The sequence below is a fragment of the Ptychodera flava genome, chromosome 17 (assembly GCF_041260155.1).
Source record: "Ptychodera flava strain L36383 chromosome 17, AS_Pfla_20210202, whole genome shotgun sequence".
NCBI classification, from domain to species: Eukaryota; Metazoa; Hemichordata; class Enteropneusta; family Ptychoderidae; genus Ptychodera; species Ptychodera flava.
Genome location: NC_091944.1, coordinates 8,067,084 through 8,077,441, shown reverse-complemented (window position 1 = coordinate 8,077,441; position 10,358 = coordinate 8,067,084).

Below are 10,358 nucleotides of genomic sequence, written 5' to 3'. Positions count from 1 at the left end.
TTTTCAAGATCACTCTGGTCTTGGTAAAATGTGTTAGCATATCGAGAGGCTTTGTTTAGTAGCGGCGACTTACCACAGAGATTTGCAATCATGACAGGCGGGAAACTCAGCGATAATGATCCTACTGCTGCTGCTGGTGCTGGTGCTGCTGCTACTGCTGCTGCTGCTGCTGCTGCTGCTGATGATGATGATGATAGTAGCGGTGGTGAAGGCGGCAGTGACTTTGATGATGACGACAACAACACGCTGTTGTTCATGTCAGCTTAAGCAAACTAAACGTTATAGCAGACAATATAGATAGATCTTGGGGCTTCCTCTCAAGAGTTGAGAAACTGTGGCAAATGCTCGTGGTAACAATTTCATCTGATGCCGACCGGAAATCACAATTTCAGCCGGATCCTCTTTCTGTTCCATTTGCACGGAATGGACCCTAAGACCCTGGGAGATTGGTCGAGGGTACCGGGTATATACAACCTTCAGTTCGAGTTCAAATGTTTTGCCAGATTTTGAGCGGCAAGCGTAATTTTGTTTAGTTATTATCCTACCTTGATATAACATCTTTAAACAATAGGCATGCGACTGAAAAAAATATTAGTCAATTTCACTCGACAAATATTTTTACTTCCTTTCCAAGATCAAAATGTCCGTCTCAGTCTAAGGAGGTTCACAGAAATGTCCCACATATTACTTCAAATAAAATGGACAATTGAGTTTTGACCACGGCTACTGTCTTCTCAACTGATATAAAACCAATAAAATGGTATGGCAACCGATTCCATCATAAGCAAACACATATTGCAATAAGAAGATTTTTTTTTCAAAATTATATATCAGGGCACCTATACTCCTCAGCCGTTTTTATTCCCCTGTATTGTCAAACCTTGCAAAGTTTATTTGTTATCAAGCCTCACTCAAATCGAGGCTGAATGTAAAATTTTCGAGCTGTACTCAATCGAGTATGTATGTATGTATGTATGTATGTATGTATGTATGTATGTATGTATGTATGTATGTATGTATGTATGTATGTATGTATGTATGTATGTATGTATGTATGTATGTATGTATGTATTTTTGTATGTATGTATGTATGTATGTATGTGTGTGTGTGTGTATGTATGTATGTATGTATGTATGCATGCATGCATGCATGCATGCATGCATGCATGCATGTATGTATGTATGTATGTATGTATGTATGTATGTATGTATGTATGTATGTATGTATGTATGTATGTATGTATGTATGTATGTATGATGTATGTATGTATGTATTTTTGTATGTATGTATGTATGTATGTATGTATGTGTGTGTGTGTGTATGTATGTATGTATGTATGTATGCATGCATGCATGCATGCATGCATGCATGCATGTATGTATGTATGTATGTATGTATGTATGTATGTATGTATGTATGTATGTATGTATGTATGTATGTATGTATGTATGTATGTATGTATGTATGTATGTATGTATGTATTCTCCGTGTATGAATGAATACAGTATGTGCCTCAAACAGTTTGCGATTAATCTGCCTCCCTAAGGTTTGGCCATATGACATAAAAAAACTTCGTCTGTATCCATCGAACTGTAGAGAGGGTTTACAATTATCAAACAGTGTTCAAAACTTGCTGATGGCAAAATTACTGCCAGGTTGATGTCTGTGTACACAACATCCAACAACGGAACAGGCGACTTTCAGGACCGACCCTACATCCTTGAGGATAAAATGTACACGATTAGGCAGGACAGGCTTGTGTAAATGCAAAATTGTAATTGTCAAATAGTTATCTCAAACGGTTTGTGCTATTCTGACATCCAAGTTGTCTATCCCTGTTTGTCTCCAGCTGTCCTCAATAACCCTTGCTCATCTTCGGCTCAATTCGATGTAAGAAATGTGGCAATTCTGTTTATTGGCAACCGAGGATTCTCACACCAGTAACTATACTCTCACAATAAAAAATACCGACGTCATTTTTTGTACGTTTGCCCTGAAGTCGAAAACGTGTGTTCAGAACAAAAATGTGGTTTGGAAAGTGCACCAAATCTGGTCTTCCAGTCAATGATTAAACCATTTATCGGCGGAGGTAGATCCATGATTTTAAGAGGTCAGCCGTTGGTGTTTCGTTATTCGGATTCAAAAGGCCATGTAATTAGACTGGACAGAGGGTGAAAAAATGTTCTTAACGCTCTAATGCTACAGTTGACGTCATACCGATTCGGAAGAGGATATTTTTGGAAAGACACGTGCACAGTACCCGCATGCGTAACGATGGATACCCACACTTGTTGTGACGTTCTGCCTAATGTCAAATGATGCATTTTTTAAACAGAATGTTGTACACTGTGAGCGTAACGGCTGAATGTACTTGACTAATATTTACGAGGGTTGAAAAGCGTGTCACTCTTACGACCCGCATAGTTTGCATAATAGTCACGTGACAAGCGTTTGCTTAACCTTCAAAAAATCGGGGTTTCCTCCGTTTAGCGAGCACATTGCATGATCTCCGGTTGAAATGTATGCACCGGCAAGCCTTAGCAATACCCTTCAAATCCGTGTCTGCGATTTTTTCTCCGAGTCTCCATTCAAATTATATATGACAATTACAATTCCTTGAAAAGCACCTTAGTCTAACACATTCAATGGTGCATAACAAAAAACAAAGGCATATAAAGAAAATCCAAGACACTGACTTTAAGGGTGTTATCAAGGCCTTTCAATGCATAAATATCAACTGGAAATCGTGCAGCCTGTTCGTTAAAGGGACGAAAACCCGATTTTTGGAAGGTTCAGCAAAATTCTTATCACCTGACTATTATGCAAATAATGACTATGTACTGTGCACGGTCGGATTTCCCAATATCAGGGCTTTAAGAAAATATATACTTTATTGCGGTTGGGGACTACTATAACTGAGAAAAAAATAAAAATCTGAAAGTGCCTAAAAGGTATCAAGCTACTCACATACTGGCCACAAATATTTTCAGCAATTTTGCTAGGCAAATGTTGTTGCAAATTTGATCACTTCGCCCAAAGATATGATGATCGACAAGACAATACCCCAACAAAGTAAGATTTTTACTTGCGGTAGTAAGTAAAGTGGCGCGCAGCAAGATAACGAGATAACCTCAGTGTTTAGAAGTGCGCATGCTCCTTGCATATATGTGATCATACATTAAATTCTCTACCGTGCGTTGAGACATTGCTAATATTTCACATATATTCATCTTACCTGAAGGTTTCCGTATTTTGAAATACTGTAATACAACCAAATTGTCAAATTCCGTCAAGGTGACATGAAAATTGCTGATGACGAAGCCATCAGCTTCCCGCTGCTTGTGAGTAGATCAAAGGAAAGGAGAATAAAAGTGCATGCCTTGCTCAAGGACACATTATTGCAGTATACCTTACTGTTTGAGTATCAAACTCCCAGAGAGTTTGGATGGGAGGTACTCAGTGTGGCCACTGCACCTTGATATCATCCAACACACATTTAATATTTGTTCGGGGAGTTTCAAAAGTAAATATATATAATTCTATCTCGTTGCGTTTCGATATTAATACTAATTAACAATAGAAAACAAAGACAAAACACTGCTGTATTCCTTGACGGTGTCCAAGATGTTAATTGGTTGTGGCCATCACTAGATGTGGGTGTCTTTATAATTGTTTCCCCTCTTCCTTGCTTGCAGACAAAATCGTCCAATTGGGGTAGTCCTTCACTTTATCTGATGTCAGTGACTTCCAGCTGTGTACTTCTATATCTAACCATAACCTGAACGACCCCCTAGGTTTCCTACGATTATTTTGAAATGCCGTCAGTGTCAATTTTTCTCTTATTTCAGCAATCAGTCTATGTTTATATCTCTGCCTCTCAGTCTCTGCCTCTATATATGCACCCTCTCTCTTTGTCTGCACCTTGATCCCCTCAGGTTCTTTCGCCCCCACCCCCTCCAGTCTCTACATTTTACTTAATAGCGGATCTTGATAAACTTCCAAGTTGTAATCTACGAGATAGTTGGGATGAAAATACCGATAGCAAAAGTTGGAAACCCCTAAATGGAAGTGGTTTGAGTAGGAATTATTCGTAACTATGACTTGCACTTTAATATGGCGCCATTAACGGACATCGGATGTTCAAACGAGATGTATCTCTACTGGTCTAGCCTGAACCGTTAGTAGCGTTGGCGTTCAAATATAATAGGACGGAAATAAACTGTTTTGTGTCCTCGCAATCATTTATCGAAAGTTAGACGACTGGAACCTTGAACAAAAGTAAGTTATAGTTTGGTGCGTTTAAAGCATTTGTGACCGTTAAAAGCTATAATATCAGATTACTGATGCCTGCATTCTTCTTATTATGTTGTAAGAGTCGATCTAAATTACACAGACTTCTATTTATCCTCATTCAGTCCATCATCAAACAGGCGAACGCCTAATTACATGATGAGCTATCACATTACCTACAGCAAAGAGGAGTAAAGCGCCTTGCTGAACCGTACTAGAGTCTCGAACTCCTCCTCCTCCTCTTACAGCTTGGTCCGGTACCCTAACCCCTGCCCCACGGTACACTAACCCCTGCCCCACGGTACACTAACCCCTGCCCCACGGTACACTAACCCCTGCCCACGGTACACTAACCCCTGCCCCACGGTACCCTAACCCCTGCCCCACGGTACACTAACCCCTGCACCCACGGTACCCTAACCCCAGCCCCACGGTACCCTAACCCCTGCGCCACGGTACACTAACCCCTGCCCCACGGTACCCTAACCCCAGCCCCACGGTACCCTAACCCCTACCCCACGGTACCCTAACCCCTGCCCCACGGTGCCTACACAAAGCTGTAAAACACCAAAGTGTAAAAGAAAGAAAAAATGTTTATCTGTATACAACATCCACTGATACAGAAAATCATATTATCCAGATCTGGTGATGTGGTCCATCTAACTGAAGTATCCCGTAGTCTGGTCCTCAAGGTCTTGTTAGATCGGCGTAGTGGGTCACTGCCCTAATAAACTCCTTTTGGCTAGCAAACTTGAAGAAACTTTCTTGGCTTTGAAGTAAATTAATGGGGTAAAGTTTACCTGTCCCAAACATCTCTAAATATGTTTTTGGTACGATTGTGTTTTAAGGGGACAAGTAGCTGCAACGTTTGATAATCTTTTCACTATTTTTGTTGTGTACGTCGATCGAAAGCTCCTGTTCTACTCTCCAGAGTATCTTAAAACACCTAATATTTTGTTTGTCAACATGCTGCGTGGCGTCTGTATGTATAAAGTGCACTGGCATTTGTTCAAATACTTGAATCCAAGTATTGACCAATATTCACTTGTTAACAATAGCCATGCAGTCTACACAAGAACACAGCACCAGGTTGAATACAGAGTATCACAACATGTTTAGGGAGTGGTAAAAGAAACTGCAGTTGACATTTGAAATCAATAACAGTGAAAACCATCACGAAAGTTACAACCTCTGACCCTTCAACTCACAGATCCAACGAACACGGTTACATTCCCACCCTGCACAGATATCCGTAGGCGGAATAACGCCAATATATCTTCACTGTGCCTTGAAATCTTGAACCTTGCACCACCATTCTTTTCGTTATTTCCCATGCGTATAACGTGCAAAAGCAATTTTTTTGTAATCGACCATAAAGTTTTATCGGAGTTCCTTCGTTCCTTTCAGCGTTTGTGTTGGTAACTATCACCTTTTAATTTAAAATATTATCTTACAACACCTGGCCTCTTTTACGATGCCTTGCAGGTTTCACCTTCTCGTTCAGAGTGGCCGGTGATTCGTTATTTCCCCAGGCTAACAGGACTGACCACGCTCAGACATGCGTAAACCGGCGGTTTTGCGAACAAAAAGGGGTTGCGCTGAGTGTCATTTAGAGGTCAAATACATATTTTTCTTTCTCAAAAATATTAGAACGATGTTACTGTTGCATCGGTTGATGTAGATCATGTTATTTCGGAAAGTGATAATTATTGTAATGACCTCATGTGCAACTCGCATTTGCACAAATACGTTCTATTGATATCCAGCGATGCAACAAGCAAACAAAACAGATAACTGGCGTGCTTTACGTCCGCCTACACTAATTCTTCCATACATCAAGGGGTAAATGGATCGTTTCTTTCCAGCTTGTGCTAGCGCCATGGCGTTTTGAACGCAATGTCCCAGTCTCTTCGCCCGAACACTTCCATTACCCTTCCGATAAGTGATTTATCAATGCGTCTCGTGTCGCAAACACACTGAAATTTTGGCAAGTTGGATACGTTAAAAGAATTACCAATGCAAAATGGCAACAACGGCATCTGAAGCTTGCCGATTTTAATCGTCCGTCACAGAGTTTGCCGACTAATTCTTTTCGTCTAAATAGATGTTGCGAACAAATATGAGACATTTCACGTCTTTGAATCGTTCACAGTTGACTAATAACGTGGACTTTCATCTCTCATAGTTGTCACTGCATTTAAACAGATTCAAGAACCGAAACCCTTAATTGAAATTTAATGAAAAATCTTTTTTTTCCATTCGTTGTCTTCAATCGATGCTTAGCGGGTTCACAGCATGAGTTTTAATTTCAGCTCTATTACGGGTGCGATGGAAATTGTGACGTCATAGCTATAGCGTGAGCGTATCGAGAACAACGACCCAGTGATCATTGTCGAAACATAGTCGAGTCACATATCACTTTCCTACCCGTCATGCATTAACCGACATAAAATGAAAACAAGACAAACATTCGAATTTTAAGAGATAACTGCTTCTTTTCCTTAAATTTTGTTTCAATTCCAAAGCTTCTTTCTAAACACGACAGTTTACTTCCTCCAATTGAAATGTACGTGATCACTATAGAATAAGTCTTTCTATCGCTGGGACTATTAAGCCTGTCGCACAAGAGAGAAATTAGCTGAGCAAAATTTCATTCGAGGCTAAAGCGCGCATGTGGAGATCACATGACAGCGCAAAATGACCGCCCGTGGCCTGGAACGCTGCTGGCCCGTAGCATTGAAAATGCAGTCACTTGCTGTTCGATTCACGGCGCATGTCGTCGAAATACATGACAAAAAAGATAGATTGGCCCATCTTCCCAATGCGTACAGCGGCCTTCGCCGTGTATTGAACCACAAGCGACTGCGTTTTCAATGCTACGGGCCAGGCTACGTGCGATCATTTTGCACTGTCATGTGATCTGGCCACGTGCTCGCTTTAGTTAAAAAGACGTGAGGAACTCACTTTCTCCAGCGTGTGGAATGCTTGATTTTCAGAAACCACACAAAGTTTATAGTTTAAAATGTGACTTGATAGACTGTATTAAATGGAATGCTCCTCACATCCGCGGTAGTATCTATTGAGTACTTTCTGTGATTTGTAGATTTTCATATGTTCTCCCTATAAGGCCCGATGAAAAGACAAATAAATAAACAGATAAATAGCATACAAACTCGATTGAGATAGTATTCTTTGCATCCTGCACCGGAGGCTGATTCAACCTTTGTATCCGTTTCTGCTCCAACAAGCTTTTCACACTTAACGTATGGAATGAAATGGCTTGCTGAAGGTTATAACAACTTAATCTGGCACGAGTTGTTCGCCCAGGGGGAGAGGCACTAATGCAGATGGCCCGATGTCGTTGAAAAGAGGCCTTCACATCTTGTTGTATGACGACTATGATCCTTAGACTCATCTTTTAAAAAAAATGTTTAGCATTAGCAGTTTTTCAGCTTTTTTCCGCCTGTTTGGTTGTGACACAGAGGAACATAGTTAGAGTGGCAACGGGTATTGTTAAAGGCGTGAAGCGGTTACGTAACCCATCCATGTTCGCCTCGCCTCAGGTTGCTCTCGCCCCTCTTTTCCGAAGAGTGCCGACCATGCATGCTTCGGTAATTTTCGGATTTTCGCCAATTGTTAAGCGAAAGTATGTTCGGCAAAGTTTGTGTTGTTGTTGTCGTGTGGTGCTGAGCGGAATTGACGTGCTGGCGAAAACGGGAGTGTTTTGAGCTTCAGGAAAGTGAGTTTTACCGTTTTAAAAATTCCTCTCATATGTTTATGAATATATAATGAGTGTGTTTGAACCACCGTGAAGATTAAGGGAGAATGCGTCCGGGGAACATACATTAGACTTCTCGTATTTTAACAATTCTTTTCTGATCTACCACTTGAGGGAAGTCTACAGCTCTTGAAGTGGGAAAAAGTTTGAAAGTCTTAATATTTTCGAAAATCGAAAATTCTATTTTTTCCTATAAAGTTAAAACTAGGATGGCGGTCGTCTTGAAGTTTACAATATCGGTAATAGCAGGTAATTTGTTTCTCCAGCAACAAACTTTGCACGGTGACCCAAGATTTATATTCTTGGTGTGGAACGAGTATGGTTGAAAGTTTTATTGAGCAAAGTTTGAGCAAAAGTTTAAGTCTTGCACTTTTGAGGCGTGAAGGAGGAAACAAAGAAATATAAAGCGCACTTTTTATAAACACTTTAATAATTTCAAAATATACAAATGAATAACGCGACATTTCAGAAATATTCAGGTCTTATTTTCTAAGCGAGACAGCTTTATAGACAAACTTACAGAGATTGATTTTATATGAATTCTTTATATGTATGCTCATAATATGAAAAGTTTGAAAATTGAGGGTCTACATGTACTGTGACTTCTTCAAGTAAATATCATTTTCTCAATTTTCCTTACATTATACAAGATAGTGATATTCGCCAGCTATGAGTGTGGACATGTTTTACAGGGAATTTGGGTGAACATGTTTAAGATGGTACTTATTGGTTCTTTACGCTTTAAGAAACTCAGCGTCAACACTGCAGATTAAGCCATAAGCAGCAAGAACACCCAGAGACAATGACGTCAGTTGCGACCGGTGTCATCTCTGAATCTAGGTCAGGCAAACGATGTTTTGTAATGATTTGCATCCCAGTCAAGTCGCCAGCCTAACCACAGCAATTTTGGTAAATATGCAAAAATCCATCCCTGATAATTTCTTATGGAGTTCAATGTCGCAAGTCGGCCTAACAAGTCATCCCATTTCTCAGAGGCAATTTGAAAACAGTACAAGCTCTTTCATGGATAAGGCTTACAAGCATATTTTTTTCCTCGCATCAGCGGGCGCAGGAAGGGTAATTGGCAAATTTTTAACTAAAATTTCCTATCAATGGGCTGTTTTTTGCTCACCTATCATGGCGACTTAAAAAAAACTGTAGATAGAACAGGTAGTAATTTGAGATTGCTTTAGGGTTTTTTCAAAGCAAGGGCAGTAGGTATTTTTACAGTGAGGGATGGCAGAGGGAGTTCTTTTGCAAAGGGGAGAGGGCCAGAACAAAAGACGAAAGGAAGATTGCTTACAACTCGTAGAGGATTGGAAGTAGTGAATGGCTGTCAGTGTCCCCTTGCATATTTTAATTTGTCTAAATTACCGCAGGATGGTGCAATTACATGTAAAAAACATCTCGATCGACCTCATCTCGTCGTTCATATAGGAAAACATCCTACCCCTGTGTCCCTGGATGGGACTACACTTCTATTCAGCGGTAAAATGCGAGTCTAACCACCCCTCTATGATTATGTATTATATATTCGGAGAGCATAGGTCAATCTTTAGGATACTTTTATCTGAAGTCCGGATGTCCGCGATGGGTACGTCTCGCCCGAGTGCACTCGTATAAAGAACTGTTCAGGACTAGCTATAGTCTCTCTGCCAAGCTCACAATGTTTCAGCTGGCGGGAGTAATTCATAGATCCGGTTTGTGGTGGTATAAAATTTATGAGTCTCACTGTGCTCGGTCCGCTGACAATGGTGTCATGATCCAGGGTTTCGTGGTGTACTTCAATTGAAAGACTCAATATCGGGGAGCTGTCACATTCTTTTCATGATTTTAAACTAATTTTCTTTAGGGCGTTGCATACACGGAGAGGTTTCTGAATGCTTGCTGTTACAGCGCAGATACTTCAGAAAAAATGTGGACATTTTTGAGCAGTGACTTTGCTTGAACTCTACAAAGGTTCAAATTTGGAGGACCTTTAATAAAAGTTCTGGCGTTAACCCAGTCAACGCCACTCACAGCAGTTCACCCTTGCATCAATATGGTTTTGCCCAAATTAATTATTATGTATTGTGAGGCTGGACCTGTTAACAGGGCACCGGGGTAAACAGGTTAAATCATGTAAATCTGCCTCTGAAAGTCTCGCGAAATATAAAGCACGCCCTCCATTGAGAGACAAGTTTCGGAGAAAAGCGATGCTCAATGACTAGCACGTGACAAACGTAAAATTATGGCAGTCCAGAGTAATAGTAGGTGAGACTTAGAGCGCCGCTTCTGCTCGGGTTGCGC